General features: G+C 50.8%; 1 pseudogene; it reads left to right on the top strand.

Moving 5' to 3' along the window:
* Window positions 1–13,548: 13,548 nt before the first annotated feature.
* On the top strand, window positions 13,549–20,057 carry LOC101722258 (b(0,+)-type amino acid transporter 1-like; annotated as a pseudogene).
* Window positions 20,058–22,598: the final 2,541 nt, after the last annotated feature.

The following is a 22,598-nucleotide window of genomic DNA, read 5'->3' as shown; positions in this document are numbered from 1 at the left end:
ACCCTTCTATATGGCCATGTAATTAATATATATATATATATATATATAGAGAGAGAGAGAGAGAGAGAGAGGAGAGAGATATATATATATATATATATATATATTCCCACCAACAAGGTAGACGGACTCCTTTTTCTCTCAAACCTCTCCAGCATCTCTTGTCGTTTTTGATTTTGTGATGATAGCAGCCATTCTTTCTGGAGTAAGGAGGAATCTCAGTGTTGTTTTAATTTGCATCTCTCTAGTGCCCAAAGATGCTGAACATTTTTCATGTATGTATTGGCCATTTATACGTCTGCTGATAAGTGTCTATTCATTTCAACTGGCCATTTTTGATTGGGTCATTATTTTAGTAGGTCTAATTGTTTTTGAGTTCTTGATATATTCTAGATATTAGTCCTTTGAGGAATAACCTGCAGTTTCTTTCCCATTCTTGGTTTGTCTCTGCACTCCGTTGGTTGTTTTCTCTGCTGTGCAGAACCTTTTTAACTTGACACGATCCATTTGTTGATTCATGGTGTTGTTTCTTGTGCAATTGGGGTTCTGCTTAGAAAGTTCTTGCCTGTGCTCATATCTCCAAGAGTTTTACCTATTTTGTTTTCCATCAGGTTAATTTTTTGTTTTAATACTTAGATCTTCGATCCATTTTGATTTAGTTTAGTACATGTTGAGAGATGTGGGTCTAGATCCAATCTTCTGCACCTGGACAGCCAGTTTTCCAAGTACCCTTGTTAAAGAGGTTATTTATCTTCCTCAAGTGTAATTTTTGGCCACTTGTCAAACATCAGATGGCTGAATGTGTCTGGGGTTGTTTCTGCATCTTCTACTCTGTTCCATTCATCTGCACGTCTGTTTTTTGCCAGTGTAGTGCTGTTTTTTTCACCATAGCTTTGTAATGTAATTTGAAACACATGGGTGGGATGCCTCTTGCATTGCTCTCATTGCCCAGGATTACTTTTGTGTTTCTGGGTCTCTTCTGGTCCTATATATATTTTAGGATTGTTTTTGTAGTTCTAGGAAAAATGCTGTTCATACTTTGATCGCGATTGGATATCAGCTTTGGTAATATGGCCATTTTGACAATATTTGTTCTACCTATCTAGGAACAGAAGATGTCTTTCCATTTTCTGATGTTCTCTTTAATCTCCCTTTTCAGGATACTGTAGTTTTCATATAGCATCCTTTCGCTTCCTTGATTAGTTTAATTCCTAGGTATTTAATTATTTTGAAGCTACTGTGAATGGGATTCTTTTTCTGATTTTCTCAGTAGGTTCAGTAGGTTGTTATATAGGACCATTGTTGTTTTCTGTGATTTATTTTGTATCCTGCTACTTTGATGAACTGGTTTATTAGTTCTAAGAGTCATTTGGTGGAGTTTTTTTGGATCTTCTATATAAAGAATCATGGCCAGGGATTTAGCTCAGTACTTTTGCCATCTGCTACGCAAGTGCAAGGACCAGAGTTCAATCCCTGGTACCAAAAAAAAAAAAAAAGAATCATGTCATCTTCAAATAAGGACAGTTTGCTTCTTCATTTCCTATACTTACTCCTTTTATTTCTCTTTTTTTCCTGCCCGCTCTGGCTAAAGTTTTAAGTACTATATTGAAAAGGAGTGGTGATAGTAGACAGCCTTGTCTTATTCCTGATTTTACAGGACAAACTTTCAGTTTTCCTCCATTTAGTGCAATGTTAGCAGTGGGTTTGTCATAAATGGCTTTTATCAAGTTGAGATAAAGACCTTCTATACCTATTTTCTTCAGGGTTTTTTTTTTTTATCATGAATGGATATTGGGTTTTTTCAGGTTTTTCTGCATCTATTAGGATGATCATGTGATTTTTGTCCTTGCTTCTGTTTATATGGTGTATTACATTTATTGATTTGCATATGTTGAACTATCCTTGTATCCCTCCTATTCTTTTTTGTTTTTTTGAGACAGGATCTTAATACATAGTCAAAGCTGGCCTTGGGCTTGAACTTGCTATGTAGTCTGGGCTGGCCTTGAACTTGGTGATCCTCCTGCCTCAGCCTCATAAGTGCTGGGATTACAGGCATGTGCCACCATGCATGCATCCCCTGTTCTTTTTTTAATTTATAGAACTCCACACCCCTCATAGGCCATCTCAGAAACACTTATTTAGGGCAGCTAGAAATCATGTTTCACTCCCAGGTAGGCATTCTTTTTGGCTTGAATAAACTTCCTTGGTCTCACAATTGGTGTCCCTAGACTTGCTTTTTAGGTTGACAAGTATGTTGTTTAATATATTTATTTTTGTGCATTCATATTATGCCACTTCACATTAAAACAGTTCTTTTCAGTGACTTTCAATTTTTATCATAATTAGTTTTAAACTTCCCTTCCTTCTCTCCCCTTCTTCTTCACTGAAGGTCAAATTTGCCTCAGCTTTCCTTTATTGTGAAAAAATACTTGAGATAAACAACTTAACAGGGAGAAGGAGTTATTGTTGCACATGGTTTCAGAGGGTTTAGCCCATAGTCACTTGACTCCATTGTTTCTTGGCCCATGGTGAGGCAGAACATCATTGCAGAGAGGGTGTAGCTGAGCAGAGAGAAAGGGAGAGAGACAGAGGAAGAGGAGGAAGAGAGAGGGAAGGGCTGTGGGCAAAATACCCCCTTCCAGGGCACAGTCCCAGTGACCCACTTCCTCACTAGGCCCCACCTCTGAGGTTGCCAATAGCCCCGCAGACCCAGTCCCTTCCCAAGGCCTCACCTCTGAAGGCAGCTGCCCCAGGGACCAGTCCCTCAGCACAGGAATATTTCACATCCGCCTTTCCTGACTCCACCCCATCTTCCCTCCGTGGAGCTCTCCCTCGTTTGCTCTGTGTTGCCACCTGCTCCTCGGAGGACCCACACTGACTCAGGTGTACATTTGCTGGGCCAAGGCTTATGGAGACCACTAGCTACCATGGGGATCTGGGGCCAGAGGGACCATGCTCACTTCCCAGTGCGGCTAATCAGGAAAGCACATAGGGCTCTGTAATTCCGCAGCTGTGCAAGGCCTCAGGGTGCAGCGCAGAAGTGGAAGTGCTGGCACAGATTGTCTAGGCAGAGAGACTCAGGACATCCCCACTGGTCGTCGGTGACTCCAGGGTGGCACTTGGAGGACCCTGTGGCCCTCACGCTTATGGCAATAGCAGCAACCTCTGAAGGTGGGGCAGACCCAGCATGGCCCAGGCAGGATCCCGGAGAAGTGAATCAATAGCACCTGTAGCTGCCCAGGTGGCCCCTTTTAAATACAGTGAGTAGGTGTACCTTACACGTGGTCTAAACTCTGGATTTGGTCTAATTGCATCAGGCAGCACTCTTAGTTGTAAGCAAAAGAAACTGATTTATGCAGAAAAAGGAATTTATTAAGTGAGAATAACAATAGCTAACATTTATTATTTACACTTTCCCAAGCATTGTTCTAAATTTTTGCACCTGTAAAACTCATCCAATCCTTACCACAAACTTCTTAGCAACAAGAGTTTATTAAACTCACATTTTAGACAGAAAAACGGCATAGAGAAGTGAAGGAGCTAGCCCAGGCTCACACAGCCATTCGGCGGGAATGTTAGGGTAACGGCCAGAAAGCTGAACTCCAGAACTTCTCTGTTGCTTGCTGTGCTCTGTAGACCTGGTGGAAGGAGCGATGAATATCAGGAGGAGGCGGGAACACTAGACTGTCACTGAAACAGCAGTACTGCAGCACAAACCTTAGAAGAGGACACTGGGAGAGACCCCGAGGCCTGTGCTGCCAGCAGCGCAGACGCTGACCCTGGATGCTGTCCCTGAACTGCCACCCCTGCAGCCATCACTAAGCCCCTGGGTCTCCTGGGCGTACAGGGTCACCTGACTGTCACAGCTCTGCTGCGCCCAGCCCATGCCCACTCAGGAGGGAGCCTGGGGAGTACGTTTCAGTTTCCACAGTGGGACACAGGCTCTGTTTCAGTGTGAAGGACTTCTCAACTAGAAGCCAGAGTTCAGATGCTGGGCAGCCAGAAACAATGACACATGTCAGTCACTAGATATTTTGCTTTTTCCCCCTCTCTTTTCTGAAAGGGAGTTTTTGTTATTCTTTGTTTTCCTCCTGCACTATTTATCGGATGTTTTGGAGATGACCGGATTTATTATTTACTGTATGAGTTGCTGTATGATGATGCAACATATCTTAAACTTTCTGAGAAGAACTCAGATCATTGCAGATCCCAAACTCCTCTGAGTGTTTCTACTGGGTACCCCCTTGGCTGTTTCTGCCTGGGTCTATGATTAGTCTATCAATTCGCTTTTACTGTGTAACAAATTGCCTGAACACACAGTAGCTTTAAGTAGCAATTGTTAATTGTGTGTGGTTTTGTGGGTCAGCAGTTTGGGCTGGGTCCAGTGGGCAGTGCCCCGGGGGCTGGCTAGGCTGGCTCAAGCCTCTTTGGCCTTACTCCAGCATGTGAGGCCTCTGGTCCATGGCCCCACTCACACTTCTATCTCTTGGCTCAGGCAGCTAGGGTAATTCGTTGGTCATGTGCCTCTCGTATCCCGCTCGCTTATCTTGCTCAGACACATGGCTGATATCAGCGCTCCAAGCAGAGAAGAGAGGGCTAGGTTCAATGTGCAAGCACTTTTTAAGTCTATGCTTGCGCCAAGTTTGCTGTCAAAGTATGAACTGACATGAGATCAAACCCCAAGCTAGCATGGGAGGAGGCAATGTTACAAGAGCTTGAAAACCAAATGTTAAATTCCCAGGAATTTTGCGAGCCAGTTGTTGAGCTGCTGGTAGTTTGACATTAGCTACGAGGATACCACGTTCATACCACATAAATTGGCAAATGTAGCCAGGCATGGTGGCACATGCCTGAAATCTCAGCACTCTGGGGCACTAAGGCAGGAGGATCACAAATTCAACCCCAGACTGGGAAATTCAGTGAGACTGTGTCTCAAAATAAATAGAGGGCTAAGGATGTAGCTCAGTGCAAAGGCCCTGGGTTCAATCCCCAGAACACACAAAAGTTGCTAGATGTTAGAAACCAGGCCCCTTTCCCCTCTGTTGTCAGAGAGCCATTTTATCAGTACTCCAGTGAGACCACCTGAGGACATGGGGGCACAGAGAGGAACTGTCACAGGGCAACTGGTCATGTGTCTCACCATCCAGCTCGGTTATCTAGCTCAGTCACAGTTTCTGAGAGTCGCAGTTTTTAAGTGAAATCATGATTAGTATTTATAGATATAAAGATAGGGTTGTGCATGTGTCGAGCAGTCGAGGGACTTATCACAGTGGTCATTCACTCTTTTAAGCACCTTTTAGTCTTTTCCACCTGTAGGCCCTGCTGAGCCCAGCCAAACAATTCTCTCAACAGAGTGTTATCTAGGACAAGCACAGAGACAAGTTGATTCAGTCGGAATCATGCTCCAGGATTATTTCACAGCTGAGATTGGGAGAGGAAAGCCCCTCTCCCCTCTCTCTTACAAACTGGGATAAAAAGAGTCAAGAGCTGCCAGTTGTCACAATCACACTTTGTGGGGGCAGCCAGCCCAAGACAAAAAAAGTTAACAGAAATTTACATAGAAGAAAACAGAGAAAGAATGAGGGAGAAAGAGGGAGAAGGAAACATCCACCAGGACCCTAGTTGCTATTTGCCTGTGATCTAACACAATATATTGTGTACATAGTGCCTAAAACATAGTTAGCAGTTTATCCCGCTTGCAACCAAATCGTCCTGACCTATACACAAACTCAGACAACTTGCTGAAGAGGCGGTAGAGGGGCAGGAGGAGGGGTGAGCACTGCTGTCCACAGGGGAAGGGAGAGTGTCAGACGCTCAGCACTGGAGAGGTACATTCTCTGCTCTCACACCTCTGAAGCACTGGGTCGTGCTGACGTCTTCCTCTGTGCCCTTCCAGAAAGCTTCTGAGCACGCACAAACATACCTGGGTGTGCGCGAGCGTGTAAGACCAGCAGGGCCCTCTGTTGGGCTGGCTCGCGTGAGGACTCTGTCGGGAGGCTCCAAGACCTAGCTGGGTTTCGTAGGGTGCTCTTCCCAGTCTCCAATTTTAACATGCAACAAGGTCCTTGAAGATAAATGTGAGACCTTTAGGAACAACATCAAGGATCAAATAGATAGCGGAGGAATACACCGCACTCTGAAGGTCATTTCAAAATGAAGTGCTCTTCTAAAAGTAATTCAGATGCATATATACTTCTCTTTCTCACTTAAAAGGGCAACAACTCATAATTTATAAAGGTGAATATATATATTCTCTAATTTTTAAAAGGCAGAATTTTATAGTTTTATCTAAATGTTACTTCAAAACTTTCCAGAACAAAGGCCAAACACGTTATTTTTTTTAAAAAGCAAAATTCTTTTAAAAACAAAAGCCTAGAATGTAAAAACAAAAACAAAAACAAGCCACTTTTTCTTGGCACTGAAGATTGAACCAGAGCCTTTGCACCAGGCGGCCTACACTCAGCCTGTTTGTTTTATTTTCTATTCACTGACTGGCCAGGTGGGCGGGAACTCAGGTCCTCCGGCCTGGGGCTCCCAGAGGGCGGATTCCGCGGGGATTACAGGGTGATGTCACCAGGCCTGCTTAAAACCTGGCAGCCGTTTAAAGCCTGCCCTCCTGAGTGTGAGCACAGGGGTCTGCGGCCTGACTTCGTGTGCGGAGGCTCGGAGCAGCGCTCCGCCCTGCGCTCCCACCTCCCGGTCCGGCCGGCCCTGCTGCCTCCTGGAGCGTGCACGCCGCCAGCTGCTTCTGTCTGGGCGGAGGACGGGGCATTCTCCGGCCCCCTCAGCAACTGCGAACAGTGGCTCCCCCGCTCTGTCACAGGGCAGAGGACCAGGGACCTGGAGAACCAGGCGTGGGCCATCTGTGTCCCAGGGTGTGTGAGAGAGAGGAGAGACACGTTCTCGTCATAGGATCGAGCTGGCCCTGAACTGCCGCGGTAGCCCCGGCTGGCCTTAAGCTTGTGGCGCCCTGCCTCGGCCCCCAGGGCTGGGATGAGTGTGCACCACGCCCAGCCCGCGTGTTCTGGAAAGGTCCTTCGCCATCACGGTCGTCAGGGCTGTCCAAAGCCCGGCCCCGGTCCCCGGGGTTGTGCCTCCTCACGAGGCCCGCCCTCTGGGCTGCTTTCGGGGTGTGCGGGACCTGGTGCTCCTGAAGGACCTCTTCTCACCAGAGGTCAGGGAGGCAGTGGGAGCAGCGCGCCAGCACCCTCCCGCGAGGCACAGTCAGGCCCGGAGAAAGGGGGAGAGGGAACCCCCAGAAGCGAGGGGCGCGGCCCCGATTGCAGGCCCAGCAGCGTCCCCTGCCTTCCGTGGCCCCGGGTTCGGGTTCGGGTACGCAGCACCAGCCGCGCAGCTGTGACCGCTGGGGGAAGGCTCAGCGCTCTGGGGCTCGGAGAGCAGCCGGCTTGTGGCTTGTCCCGAGCGGAGCTGAGCGGAGGGGAGTTTGAGGAACTGGGCCCGGGAGTCCGGGGGCGGTAGCAGCGAGTCACTGGCTCCGGCCAGGGTCCCGTAGTCCTTAGACATTGGCCTTCTTTTCCCTGAGCTCCAGGACCCTGGTGGCCCCATTTCAGGGAGACTCATGGAGGCATGATGGACAGAGGCCTCGAGGTTTTGTGGACATTTGGTTTCTCTGAGTTTTCCCGTTTCCTTCTTTGTTTCATTTTGGCAATTTTGTCTTCTTTAAATTTACTAAAGCAGATTCCGGTTCCAGTTCCTTCCCCGATCCTTCATCGGACTCTGCTATTTTCTTCTCAGAACAGCCTGAAAAATGGACCCTGCCTGCGAAGAGCCTGCTTATTTGTGGGGGGACAGGTCATACTGGGGTCACCGAGCAGAGGCTCTGGGTCTCTGGGAAGCCAGCTTTTTGGGCGTCCTCTGCCACCCCTGACAGGCTCATCCCAGCTTCCTCTCCCTGTGAAGCGGGAAGGCCTCCCTCAGTCCACAACAGCGCCGGGACTGGCGCCGAGGGAAGAGGGGAGGAGAGGCCAGCTCAGGCGCGGGGCTGACCGGGTGCATGAAGGACAACGGAGAGAAGAGACAGGAGAAGTCGGGCACTCGTGTTTGGACGTCTCCCTTTGCCCCACATCTGGAAGGGATGCTGTGAACATAGCTAGACGGAGGGGAGCCCAAAGGAAGGCGACTTGTGCCGCACTTCCTGTGTGGACTTAGGAGGCCACTGACTGCTACGCTTGGGACCAAAGGGCTCATCGTGTGAAGGCTTGGTTGAAGTCACTGGATCACGAGGTGCTCACGTGGATCCAGACTTCAATGGCGCTGGGAGGTGATGAAACAGGAAGTGGCTGGGTGCAGGGGGTGCCCTGGGACTGCATCCCGCCCCTTCCTCTCTGCCTGTCTCTTCACCGTCTGGCTGCAGGAGGCGAACAGGTTTCTGCTGTCGCTCTTCCCCTGTGAAGTACCGCCTCACCCGAGGCCCGGGAACAGTGGAGAGAGCTGACTGGGGACTGGAGCTGAGCTAAAACACACCCTGCCTCCCGACAGCTGGTTTTTGTCAGGTGTTTGGCGACAGCAATGACAAGCTGACCAGCAGTGGTGCCCAGCAGTCCCGCGTGACAGGAGGGACAATGCAGGTGTGCGTGTGGCATGGCTGTGTAGGGCCAGGGCCTGGGCTGGGCTCCCGGCTCCTTCGCAGTGGGGGAGACTGAGCCACGCTTGCACGCTCCCCAGCTCGGGGGGACTTGGACTCGTGCAGAGAGTCAGTGGGCTGCCACGGCACGGGTAGAAAGGTGGCCCCTAAAGCGGCGGGCTGCGGGCATGTGATTGAGACTCCACGAATTCGGCACCAGCTCTAATGGAGGTGGGTGTGACTCAGGGAGGGGAGAGCAGCTCAGATCTGCCTGAGGCAGGCAAGGCTGCAAATCTGCCAGACCTGCACCACAATTACGGACACCGCGTGACGTCCAGGGTCCAGGCGGACAAAGGTCACTGTTGAGTTCAAAGCACTCCTTCATGCCCTTCCTCAGGTTCTCCACCCCCAGTGCCAAGCTGTTACCTGAGAGTCCACTTATACTCGGTGTCACCTGGGGGAGGAGCAGAGGGTTAGGGTTAGGGTTGATGCTCCACAGCGCACAGGCTTCAGAGTCACAGCTGAATCTGTGGCCTGGGCCTCCACGTTCACTGCTTCGAGTTTCAAAGTCGTTAGCAGGAAGAAGATAGCATTGGGTCTGGTCATCCCTCGGATTCTGCTACCCTTGGGGTGCTCAGCAGGGGTGGCCCCATTTGTGCTTCATTTGTGCCAGGTTAACATTCAGCTAGTTTTAGACGAAAGGTTTGCATTTGTAAGTGGCCTGTTGTACCCACAGCGCTGTATTTTTTGGGCACTTGTTGTACACTGTGCAGTGGCTGAAGCCAGGGCCAGCAGATGGGTCCTCTAAAAGCTACCAATCGCTAGATGCAGCCTCCAGGGGAGCTCTGCCCTCCGCTCTCCCAGCAGAGGAGCAGGCAATGGACAGGAAGATGACTTCTAGAGCAGTGTTAGTGTCCCCGGGGCCTCAGGCTATGGGGAGAACCACAGGGAAAGACTGGACTCCTGTGCCCTGGCCAGGGGAACAGAGGCAGATTTCCTTGATGCTTTGCACAGGCTCTTCTAAAGCCCTGTAGCCAATCTTTCTTTCAATATTGGGGTTGAATCAGAGCACTTTGCACTGGGCTCCAGCCCTATCCCTTAAACTTCTTTTTTGAGACAGGATCTTGCTAAGTTGCCCAGCTGGGCTTGAATTTGCAGTCCTGCCTCAGTCCCTGGAGTGTTGGGATCATAGGAGTGTCCACCATAACAGCTAAGCTCCTCCTCCTCCTCCTCTTTCTCTCCCACTCCTCCTTCTGCTCCTCGTCTGCCCCTCCCTGCCCCTCCACTCCCTCCCCTCTTTTTGCTTCTCCCTCAGGCTCCCCGAGTGCTGAGATTATAGATGCTGCCACCACACTGGCTCCTAATCCTGATTTTTTTAGAGAATTGAGTTATAATTTATATACTGTAAAATTAACTACTTCCGCTATTTTAAGGGTAAAGCTTAATGTTTTAAAAATCATGTTCATAATGTTGTGTGAGCGGTAGTACTCTCTCATTCCAGAAGATGTTTATCACCTTCAGAAGAAACTCCATACCCATTAGGCAGTCACTCCCCTCTTCCCCAGCCCTGGCAGCACTAACCCACGTTCTGTCTCTGCGGAGTCACCTCTCCGGGACATTTTATAAATGCAAGCATGCAATATGTAACCTTTTGTGTCTGGCTTCTTTCACTTAGAATAATGTTTTTAGGTCTCATCCATACAGTTACATGTATCCGTTTTTGTTTCTTTTTATGGGCTATAATACTCCATGGTACCACCATACCCTTTTCCACTCAAGAATTGATAGAAATTTGAATTATGTCCACATTGTCCCATTAACAGTACTCCTGTGACAATTCATGTGCAAGTTTTTGTGTGAACACAAGTTTTCAGTTCTCATGAGTTGAATTGCTGTGTGCGGTAGTTTGGATCGGAAGGACCATGTGATCAAGGCTCTGTCTCTGGCTTGGCATAGTGGGAGGTGGTAGAGGAAGCATGGTCACTGGGGGTGTGCATTTGGGGGACACTGGGACCTCAGCCCCTCCTCATTCTTTGCTTTTTGGCTGCTGTAAGGTAGGCAGCTTGTCCACCGCGTGTTTCCTGCCATGATATGCTGCCTGGCTCAGGAGCAATGGGGTGCACCTGACCACAGGATGAAACCCCCAAAACTGTGAGCCAAAATGGATCTTTGCTTAAGTTGATGTATCTCAGGTATATGTGTTGCAGTGACAGAAAGCAGACTGACACATTGCGTCTTAATTATCTTCTTGTTGCTGGGACAAAATACCCAGCACTTATAAATTAAAGGAGGCAAAGTTTATTTTACCTCACAGCTTGCAGAGGTTGCCGTCTGTAGTCAGCTGGCTCCAAGCCAAGGCAGCAAGGCAGCAGAGGACCTGGCAGAGGAGAAGCAGTCCATGGCATGGCAGGCAAGAGGCAGAGACCTCCTGCTTCTTTCCCTTTTTATTCCATCCAAGCTGCAAGCCCATTGGTTGGTGCCCCCCACACCAGCATGGGCCTTCCCATCATCCACACCCAGAACTGTGTTAAGCCAATCAGCACACTGATCGGCTGCCACACACCCATGATCCAGGCCCTCTCAGCCTCACCCATGAGCCCATGAGGCTTTGAGGGAACAGCTAGATATAAACCGTAACAGATTAAAGCCTAACCCATTAGGGTGCCCCACCTCATGCTTATGTTCCGTACCTTGCTCGAAGGGCCTGCACAACCTGCTGAAAGCGTTCATATACGTGGTCCTGGTCTCTTACACCTAAGGAATTAGGGTTACAGTCAGCCAAGGGAATGCAATTGTCATCAGAGGTGAGGGTACTATCTACCAGCAACAGCCCCTGGAGGAGGAAAGGGAGGAAATTTCAGTGCCTGAGGTGTGTAACAGTTAAATGGAGCTGCTTCCAGAAAGCCTCTTTCCTGAGCTCCAAGACTCTTTCCTTTTTTTCTTCTCCAGTACTGGGAGTTGTACAACTCAGGACCTCACACATTAGGCAGTGTCTCACCACGGAGCTACACCCCCAGCAAGACTCTTCCCTTTCCTGTCCTCCTCTCTCCAATTCTCTTATCTATTTTCCCCTACCTGTTTCTCTGCCCTTTTGCCTTCCTTTCTGCTGGGCATGAATCTTGGGGGGCTGCTCCCCAGGCATTTTCTGAGGTCAGTGTAGGCTGCAGCACAATGGGGTGGGAGGTCGGTCGGACGCCTGTGAACCATGACAAGCGAAGCCCTCGCATCGGTCAAGCGCTTCATTGATTGTGCACATATGTGAGACCCAAGTAGCTCACATGTCTGGCTTGAGCTAGACCAACCCATTTGGGGGGCTGCAAGTGCCTTTCTGTCCACTTTGAGAGTGAACATCTTGACCCCAACATGCCAGTGAGTATGGTTTACCCTTCTATAATAATACTAGTAAGCTTTCTATAACCTTATATTTTAGAAATACAAGGAGGATCAATATGGAAGTTACATACTCTATTCTGAAATGAACACTATTTATAGATTAATAAAATGTACCCTTAAGTATATATCGTTAATTTTTGTTTTTATTCATATATGTTTGTAATACATGATGATTATATTCCTCATAGGGAGCTGGCACATATACACAGCACATTTCAGTTCTTCTTATGTCCTATATACCTGATGAAACTCTGAGCCAGAGAGTAATGGCTAACAATGAAGAGGCCAGGCATGGGGGGGGGCACACGCCTGTAATCCCAGTACGTGGGAGGCTGAAACAGGAGGATTACCACAAAATTGAGGCCAACTGAGGCTACATCGTAAGTTCAAGGCCAGCCTGAACTACATAGTGAGACTGCACCAAAAAACCAACAACAAAATAAACAAACTTTGAAGAAACCTTTTCTATGTGTTATACACTATTCTGGCTACTTTGGGCTGTTTTTTTAATCCTGGTAGGTATTATTATTAACTAACAGGTGGGTAAAGTGGAGCTCAGGATCTGGTCCAGGGTCATACAACTATGAGGTCTGAGAGCTTGGATTTGAAGGAAACAGTCTCACTCCAGAACCCACACCCTGAGCCACTTCCCCTTCCTGCTGGCGGCTACCTGGATCTTGTCTGCATGGGTCCTGTTCTTTGATCTTCCTGGCTCTTTTAGATAGAGTTCAGCCAGTTCTAATTATAGGCTGTCTGCATTGCAATCTTTGTTTTCCGATAGATTGGCTGGGAACGGTCCTAAAGATGTCTTGCCTCCAGAGGTGCAGCTGCACGGCACACCTGTTGGGACAGCGCACTCACCTGTCCATCATTCCCCCTGTGGTGCTGCTGTGGAATTGGGAAATCTTTCCATCTTCAGTCCTGGGATCAAACCTGGTGTCTTGTGCACGCTAAGCAATCACCCTACCAACTGCACGCCCAGGCCCACTGCAGTTCTACATTTCTATTCAAACCCCATTTTGCTGGGCACACCGATGGATCCCTATCATCCCAGCTACTCAGGAGCCTGAGACAGGAGGATCACAAGTCTGAAGCCAGCAGTGTAATGAGACCCTGTCTTGACATAAAAAAGGCTGGGTGTTTACTCAGCTGTAGGGAGCTGGCTTAGCATGTGCGAGGAAGCTGCAGCCTGAAACCCCAGTACTGCCAGAATGAAAACAAAAAGAAGCACATTTAGGGCTGGGGATTTAGCTCAGTGGTTTTGTCGCCTGTTGTGCAAGAGCAAGGACCCGAGTTCGATCCCCGGTACCAAAAAAAAAAAAAAGAAAAAAGAAGCACATTTAAACAAACAATTAGGAGCCAGCTTAGCTTGGCCTTCGCCGGGCCATGCTGGCCCCAGAGATGCGGGTGGGACAGGTGCAGGCCAGGTCACTTGAGGTTGGCCCCCCAGGCCACACCCTGGTTCTCTGACCAAGGCCCAGACCCACTGCAGTCATTGACTCCCCAGGAAGCCCACAGACAGGCAGCAGGGCCTCTGCCTTTTTCCCAGAGGCAGTGCCTGCTGGCGACCTGAGATGGACAGCAGGAAGGGCACAGGTGCCCATGACGGGGCGGAAGGGCTGGGGCTGACCCTGAGGAGGCAGATGGGGCTGTGGAGGGCCGAGCCCCTGCTCACTGGCTGTATGCTCGGCTCTGGCATTTTCATGTCCCCACAGGTGTCTTGGCCTACGTGGGCAGTCCCGGGGGCCGGCCTGGGGGTCTGGGCCATGTGTGGCTTCCTGGCCGAGCTGGGCGCCCTGTTTCCTGAGTGGGGGGGGGGGGAGAGTTTGCCTGCATCCTGCGAACCTTCGGCTCCTCGCCAGCCTTTTACATATTTACAGCCAGGTCATTTACATATTTGTGCTGGCCGGCAGCCCGGCTGGGATTGCTGCTGTCTCCCTGAGCGTGGCTGAGTACGCGCTGGCTCCCTTTTACCTCTGCTGCCCCTCGGTGCCCCGGGCTGTGGTCAAGAGTGTGGCAGCCTCCTGCATCCTGCTGCTGGCCAACTTCTGGAGCTCGCAGCTGCCCACCACGCTGACCAACGTGTGCTCAGCTCCAAGGTGTTCTCACTGCTGGTCATTGTAGCGGCTGGGGCCATGGTGCTGGGCCACAGAGGCGCTTCTGTTCGCCTTCCACAACACAACACAGCAGGCGGGATGCATGGGCATGGCGTTCTACCAGGGGCTGTGGTCCTTTGACGGCTGGAACAGCATTCACTATGTGGTGGAAGAGCTCAAGAGTCCCAAGGTGAGTCCGTAACGCTGCTTGGATGCAGAGAGCTTTGTAGCATCGCAGCCGTGAGCTCATCTTTCTGCCCTGTGAGGTAGGTCTCCTTACTCCATTTTCTTATGTGGGAAATCTGAGGTTAGGGACAGGGAAGGATTGTTAATTCATACTGCCAAGAAGCGCCCTCCTGGGTTGCTCCACCAGATCTTTGTGGTAGATGCTTAGCTCACAGCTGCTATAGCCTGGGACTGCTACCAGACAAAGCGGCTTTGGGACAGGACAACAAGCTGGCTCACCCCGCCGGCCAGCTGGGGCTGACTTGTCTTTGCCGAGGCGAGGGACAGGTGGGCACTTGCTTGGGACCCTTGGGTCTGGGACGAGTCAGGCTAGAAACTCTTTGCTGTGAATGTATTTGCTTAGGATGTTAGTTGTTTTGTTCTCTTTCCCCCACAGGAGTTTTCAGTTCTTCTAGGATGAGAGCATGAAGTCTTTCCTCTGGGCAGTGGGCTGGCTATGGGACATCACAGCTCTCCGTCTTGGCTGGGTTCCTCAGAGGGGGATTTGGGAGAAGATCTTGGAAACTGAAATCCAAGAGCAGAGAGAGAGAGAACTGGGGCAGAGTCAAGAGGCCGGGGGCCTCATTTTCACTTTTGTGTATCATTTGTCGTTCCTAGCTCTGCCTGTACAGTGGACTGCTGGTGACAGCTGCCCTGCTACCGCCCTGGGCCCCAGGGGTAGTGCTCGCTGCCCCCCAGCATGGCTCGGGGCTGAGCACCAGAGCAGCTGTCCTGTCGTTGCTCCCAGGTGAATGGGGAGAGAGTCCTCAGTGTGCTCTGGGTGGGCTGGGGGTACAGAGCAGAGGCTCCTTCGTGTGCAGAGATGGAGCCCCTGTCCCTGGGCCTGGGGAAGCAGCAGCAGCCTAAAGATGGCCCTAACAGCAGGGGTCGGCAAAGCTCTTCTATGAAGGGTCAGAGGCTTAACATTTTAGGTTCTGTGGGTCAACAGTCCCTGCCATGTTAGTTCAACTCCTCTGTAGCCTGGAAACAGCCACAAATGAACACAGCTATGTTCCAACACAACTTTATTGGGCTGAATTTGGTCCACAGCTGTAGTTTGCTATCCACAGCATTTCTGATGAATGTGGGTTTCAGTGAGGCCTAAGCTAGTCCTCAGAGGCTGGCCCTTGAGATTCTGTTCCAACACGGTCCTCTGGAATGTGCTTTAGGGGTATCTCTATTTCATACTCTGTTTCGAGAAACTGCAGCACTTGTTCCACATCAGGCCCAGACTCCCTAGGATCTGAGTGTGGAATTAAGGCCCCTGAGAATGAAATCAGAAAATCTCACTGTTCTTGCGGGATCTTGGCCAGAACCCTGTCCACACCACAACTCAGGCTCTGCCCCTGTCAGCCTCCTGGCAGGTGGGGGGCTGTCTGGAGAGAGGGCACGTTCAGAAACCTCCCAGGCTTGGCCTCCGACCAGTGGGGCTGGCCATGCATGTGGAGCTCACCTTGCCGAGGGCCCATAGCGAGGCCGGTGGAGGAGAGCGCTGAACACCCAGGTGGCCTCATCTGGATCTTGGCAGAGCCAGATTCCAGGGCTGGGGTGATGAGGAACCCTGCTCTGGTAGAGCAATTTCCTTGGCACTCAGATTCTGGGGTTTTGGTTCTGGAAGGGACCTGAGAGAACATTGCCGTCCTGTTTGCTTCACTTTCGCTAATTTGCCCGCTCGGGTGGGGGAGGGTAAGGAACAAGGCTGAGCAGTCCAACGAGGTTTGGAAGGCCCACATGCTGCGCGGAAACACAGCTCCGTAGACGCAGCATCAGCTTGACCCTGGGGCCCAGAAGGGCGATGTACGTGGTATCCCCAAAAAGCTGAAGGAGAGTGAGGCAGCGTCATCACTGGGACTGGACTTGGGGACCTGCAGTAGGTCCTGAGATGCCTGCTCCGCCCTCCATGTGCCCTCCTCCCTCAGTCTCTCCTCCTCCAGGGTTTTCCGTGGGCGACCTCAGTCCTGGCAGAGAGATCTGGAAGCTACTTTTCCTGTAATGTGAAGCAGAGAAAGACGCTCAAGTGAGGGGAGGGTCCTAGCTAGGGAACAGCAAGCTAATGAGGGCTCCTCTCTTCCCTGCAGTCGGCTCTCGAGGTTGCCCCTGCTGGAAATTCTTCTCCTTCCATTTGCCTGAATCTCCCGCCCTTCAAGGAGAGCCCTGACTCAGGTCCTCCGCAGTCCGGAAGCTTGGGTCATTGCCCTCTCCCGCCTCGCCCCGTTCCTGCTCTGTACTCCGCAGCCCTGGTTGTACCAAGGACCCCGTCTGCTGGAATGTGTGTCCAGGCCTGGGCATCCTGAGCTAATGGAAGAGGGGCACACTGTCCTCACCCCTGGGGCTGGCACAGTGCCCTGTGCAGGGGGATCCTAGCTCTGTGCTGTCGATCTTGTCCTGGGGCCTAGAAATCTTCCTGGCTGATGTGCACCTTCCCCCCTAACCCTGCAGCAGAGCCTGGTGCTGGCCCTGATAATCTCCATCCCCCTGGTCACCAGCCTATATGTCCTGGTCAGTGTCAGCTACCTCCTGGTGCTGTCCCCCATGAGATCCTCTTCTCCAAGGCCATAGCTGTGAGCTGGGAGTGAGTCAGTGGTGTGTCCTCGGACCCCAGACAGAGGACTTGGGTGGAAAGGCGGTGCTCTGTGTGTACCTGTGTGTACTGGAACTCACCTTTGATTGTGCTGCTTGCTCCACTTTCAATTTGTGACCAGCTGCTGGGTTGCAGCGGGAATCCCTTCCCTTGATTGCTCTGCTGTCCTAGGGACCAGGTTCTGGGGTCCTGGGCCTGGCTGATACCATTGGTTCTGCCAATGTGGTGTTCTTCAGTGGCGGCCGTGTGTGCTATGCAGCTGCAAGAGAGGGCCACGTGGTGAGAGGCGGGGTCGGAGCCCAGAGGGGTGTGGGGCTACAGGCGGGGTGCTGGGGGCCTGCCAGCTGTGCTCTCTCCTGCTGAAGCTTAGCAGTTAGCTCGAACCGGGGGTTCCCTAGCAAGACACGGCTCTTTTCTCCTTGAGCAGTGCTCAAGTGCCCCACACCTCTCAACTTTAACCCTAATCACCCTGCTTCCAGGTTTCGGGGTGGCACAGAGTGGAGGGCGTGACCAGGCAGGATATTTGTGCATCGCAAGGGTGCAGAGGGTCCAGTGGGCACATGACAGCCTGCTCCCCCAGAGACCCTTGTCCCTGCCTTAGCTTTTCCTGCAATGTTAGTGTCGAATAATGGACCCCAAATCTCCGCCGCTCGCAGCAACACAGCTGTTTCTCATTGTGTCAGTCAGCCTTGGCCCTCTCTGTTCGGCTGCTTCTGCTGCACCAAGTTCACTCCTATCTCAGGGGCCCAGGCCAAAGCAGCAGTGACTCTGGGGCATGTGGGTGGCTCAAGTGGGGGGTCCCGGGTTCAGAGCGTTTGTCAGGGGCAGGGGCCTCCTGGTGGTCCCCGGGCTCTGCCCGACCCCCGGCTCTGCTTCCCAGCCCGGCCACGTGTCCATGGTCCACGTGCGTCACCTCACGCCAGCTCCTGCCCTGATGTCCACCGCAGCCGTGGCTTTGGTCCTGGTCATCTCGGGAGACTTCAGGACCATTGTGAGCTTCTGGAGGCAAGTGAAGCCCACACCAGGCCGGGTGTTGGGATCCCCTATGTACACACTCACACTCGTGCACACACACATCCGTGCCATACACACTTCTGGAAGCCCAGGCTCAGGGGCTCACAGTCATGTTTCCAAAATCAAGTACGACTCTCTCCTCTCTTGTTCTGGCTGCTCCCCAAAATTCAGTATGACAGCTGTTTCACCAAGAGACTGACAACGGATTGGGCTGTCTTAGTCACGTTTTCTTTCTTCTTGTTCTTCACTCTGTTGGTAAGGTAGGTGGAGGTGGTGCAGCTTGGGACATGGTGTGGTTTTCCCTTGCAGTGTGCTCTACATTCTGCACTCCGACCCAAAATAATCTCGATGGGACCAGGAGCAGACCCACACCAATCATGGATTGCATCCAAGCGAAACGTTCTGACTCCATTTACTGCTTTCCTCAGGATAGAAGTCACGGGCTGTTGCGACGCCAGTTATAGTTTTATGAGCTCATCTGAGCAGGGTCCATAGGCAGAGGCTTAGCCCTACAGTGAGCCCTAGTCTGGGGGCACAAAGTTCTCAGTGGCTTTTAAGGCATCGCCTGCTCCTTTGTTGTCTAACAGGACATACAGGGCTTGATGTGACTCTCTCAGGAACAATGAGTAACTGCTTTGTCTTTTCTTTTATCTTTGTCCTATGAGAAAGAATAAAAGTAGATGATGAGGATAAAGTAAAATCCATAGAGACAACAGGGATTTTTCAGGCGGATATCAGGGCATGTGACTGAGAAGGTCCCAGCAGAGAGGAAGTCTGAGGATGAGCCATCCCAAGCAGGACCCAGCACTTCCCAGCCTTGACCTTCTCAAGCGTTGGCAGGGCCCTCACTCCAGGGTACATGGAGTTTTTATTGCACTGACACAGGCCTCTGAACCGTGGCCCTGGGGGAGGGCAGAGGAGGGGGTTTGTCCGGGCCTTGGGAGTCCTCCTGTCCTCCTGTCGCATCTCCAGTGAGGACAAGGGTGAAGTGGAAGGGGGGGGACTCTGCTGCAAGGGTTCTTTCTGCTCCCGCACAGTGCAGGCTTCCTCGCGGCCCCGGCAACTCTCCTCCTCTGCTCTGAACACGTCCTCTGGGTCCAGCAGGGCAGTCCTGACTGAGCCTTGTCCTTGCAGTGCCCTGCCCTGGCTCACCTATGGAACCACCATCGGCTGTCTGCTGTGCTTGCGGATAGAGACAAAGAATCTTGCCCGAACCTACAAGGTAGCTTTGGGAAAGTTGTTCAGCTTTTTCATCCCAAGACTCCTACACGAGGCGGATCTTGGGCTATGACCTCATTCCGAGGGTGAAAGGATGAAAGGGGTCATCGGTGTCGTTCTTCTTGGTAGAGAATCTCTGTGCTTCGGGAGATGAGGGACAGCTGAGTCACAAGGCATTAACTCTGCTTGTTGAGGACTCGCTTCTCCTCAGGAGGCCCGTGAGAGAGAACAGTCACAGGCGAATGCAGAGAACGTGTGCATACACCTGTGTGCACATCATGCAGAGAGGCTCATGCTGGGCCCAGGTCTCTGCTCCCCACACGGCCCCCTGTAGCCCAGCAGGTGGCTTTCCTAGCCCAGCTGCGATATCATGGCAATGACTAGAGGAGAGAAGCTGGCGGCAGGTGGGAGCAACAGGAAGGCAGGCAGGAGGGACGGAGCCCACGGACCACCTCCCGTGGCCCCCGTCATCCAGTTCTTTGGGAGCAGATGTGCGCTGTGTCCGCTGCAGGTCCCCACTTTCATTCCCGCCATCATGATGGCTGCTCCTTACCTGGTGCTGGCGCCCATCCTCGACCACCCCCAGACGGAGTTCCTGTATGTTTTCTTGTTCCTGCTCAGTGGCTTCCTGGCATACTTCCTGTTTGTCTACTTCCAGTGCCAACCCAAGTTTTTGCAGAGAGCCACCCTGCATCTCCAGCTGCTCCTGGAAGTTGCTCCGACCACCAAACATCATCGACTGAGGAAGTGGACTTGCTGAAGAACCCTCTTGCCGCAGACCAGCTGCAGTCGATGTAGGGTAGGAAGGGGAGATGTCCTGGGCCGGCGATGAGAAAGAACCTCCGCAAGCAATGTCCAGGTTCCCTCTGAGAAGCCTCAGGGTCTACTTTATTTTTATATCTTTAAGCAATAGCTGGGAGGCATTGGGCGGAACATGTTTACATTTTAAGCTGCCTTAGCAATTTCTATTGAAGTAAAGATTATTTTTGGCTAGACAAAGTACAATTCCTCTAAGCTGTGTCATTTCATTGAACATCATGAATACATACTTAAAAATTACAATTGTCCCCTTATTTACCCACACCTAAACAGAACAGAAAGTAACTTAATCAAAATCTTTATATCAGCGGGGGTTCAAGCGAGATTTAATCAATTAAATGTCAAACTTGTGGTCGCCAGCTGGCCCTTGAGAAACTGTACAATGGTTAATATAGCTGCTATTAGCTCTCTATTTTACTTTACCTCTGTTCATCTTAACTAAATGTTATTTAGGTTCATAGTCCATGAGCAGGAGATATTTACAGCACTTTGAGAAATATCGAGTAACTTGTCTCCTTAATGTATTTACCTGTCTTAACTTTCTTTCTTTTTCCCATTTCCACTATTTCTTTCATCCAAAGTCTGTCCTTCCAATCTTTTCGTAAGACCCCTTTAGTAAACAGAATGTCAGCAATAAGAGGGGGAGTTATAGTAGTGGGGAAACAGAGGGGGTTTTAGAGGAGGTTTCTCTAGAAGTGGATGTGGCAATAGAACTAAGAGAAACTGGAATTTGGGACTTGTGAGCCAGATCAGATTTCAATCTATCATTTCCAATTTGCCCCATGGAGAGTCTGTTGTTAGTCACAAACACAGTGACTCCTGTGATCAGAGTAACAATTATAAACATTACGGCAAAAAAAAAATAAAACATGAGGGTACGATGTGTTCCACCCTTTCTTTCCCCCAGCTGGAACTTTGTCAAGCAGCAATGGAGGTCGGTTGGGCTTCGCCACCCTATGTTCCCACAAATGGCCTTGCACTTTCTCTGTAGGTTGACTGTGCATAACCCTAGCGAGTTCCCCAGTGGTCTGACACTCCTGTGGTGCGGTTTTAGGTTATCCACTAGGACGGCGCTCCATCATTGTCCTCTCTAAGAGCTGTCTCTTCCTCACAGCCGTGCCGGTGTTACAGGACTGCCTCTCTGGGTACAAATGGCCATTTGATTGCTGCTTACAACATAGGTGGCTCTGTGGAATCCGTTCCCTTCTTTTGGATTGGGGAATGAGGACTCTATGGTCTTATTTGGCTTCAAGTGATTGCTTGAGCTGAAGAATTACAAACCCAGGGGCCTATATGAGGGCCTCTTTCATCACGTGGACAGAGAAGTAGAGAAAACCACTGTGGTGAGCAGAATGAAGATAAGCAATGAGAGGTGTTAAGAAACGACGCGCAGCTGAGGTTTGGGGTGGGGTGGGTCTGAGAGAGGAGCAGCCCTTGCCCCTGACTGCCCTCTAGTTTTTATCTCTGTCCTCTGGTTCCTCTGATGGCCCTTCTTGCTTTTTAAAGTGGTACTGAGGATGGAACCTAGGGTCTCATGCATACTAGGCAAGTGCTCTGCCACTGAGCTATGGCCTTAGCTCTTTCCTGCTTTTTGATTTTCTGGGACAATCTGATAACATAGAATAAATTTCCTGGTTTGACTCAAGTGAGTCTGGTTAGGTATCTGTTCCTTGCAACTAGCAAAGATTTGACTCTGCCGATCCTTCTTGTACAGTAGACAGGATGCTTTGCTGTGTTTGAAGCTGCTCACTTGCTTGAACAGGAAAAGAAGCAAGGGATGTATCCCAGGAAGAGGGGTCATCAACTTTGGGTAAAAGATACGACGATTAAATATCTGGCAGGAAAGATCTCTAGAACAGTCCCCCAAAGACTAGGGTGGTTATAGGGCTAAATGGAGACGAAGGACCAGAAACACCTGGCTGTCCGGGGGAGAATGCAGGCGAGACAGGAATGGCCTGGTACCTAGACAGTTCCTGACTCAAAAGATGGGGCGGAGAACACTGCTTAGTTTCTCTGCTTTTGAAAACTGGACCTCAGCAGCCTGTGGATGGCTTTGATAACCGATACAGAAAAGGCCACAACAGATTCAGACCACCTTCCACGAGCCTGCTTCTCTGTAAGTTCTTTTGCTCACAACAATCAATTCTGCATTTCTCTGACACCAACCGAAGTTTAACAATCCAATCCAGTCCAATCTCCTCGGATGCCGTCCTAACACTATGTGGAGCTAGCCTAGACTCCACAGGTTAGGAGCCCAATCCCAGAAAGCTGTCCTCCTTGCTGACCCTGGCTGTAGGGCTGGGCCCAGGTTACCTACTCTTCTGTTTGTTGGGAAGTTGCAGGATTCCACAGCCTCCTCCTTCAGGTTTGGGTTTGCAAGAATGACTCACGGGACTCTTCTGAGTGCACTGTGTTTTTGATTTAAAGTTTACCACAAAGGATTCCTACGGGACCAGTCAAGCGGAAGGCTGCCTAGGGCAGGGTGTGGGGTGGGTGGAGCGGCCACACCCTCTCCAGGTGCACTGCCTGCTAGCTCCTTGATATAGAGCTCACTCTCCAAACCCAGTGATTTAGGGAGTCCATGGAGGTTTCATTAGGAAGGCGTGATTAAGGAAATTACCACCAACTGTGATTGAACTCAGGCCCCAGCTCCTCTCCCTCCCAGAGGCCA

Source organism: Heterocephalus glaber, unplaced genomic scaffold (genome assembly GCF_053883595.1).
Source record: "Heterocephalus glaber isolate CG9 unplaced genomic scaffold, H.glaber_assembly_v1.0 deba00001457, whole genome shotgun sequence".
Taxonomy (NCBI): domain Eukaryota; kingdom Metazoa; phylum Chordata; class Mammalia; order Rodentia; family Bathyergidae; genus Heterocephalus; species Heterocephalus glaber.
This window is presented reverse-complemented; position numbering and strand designations above follow the sequence as displayed.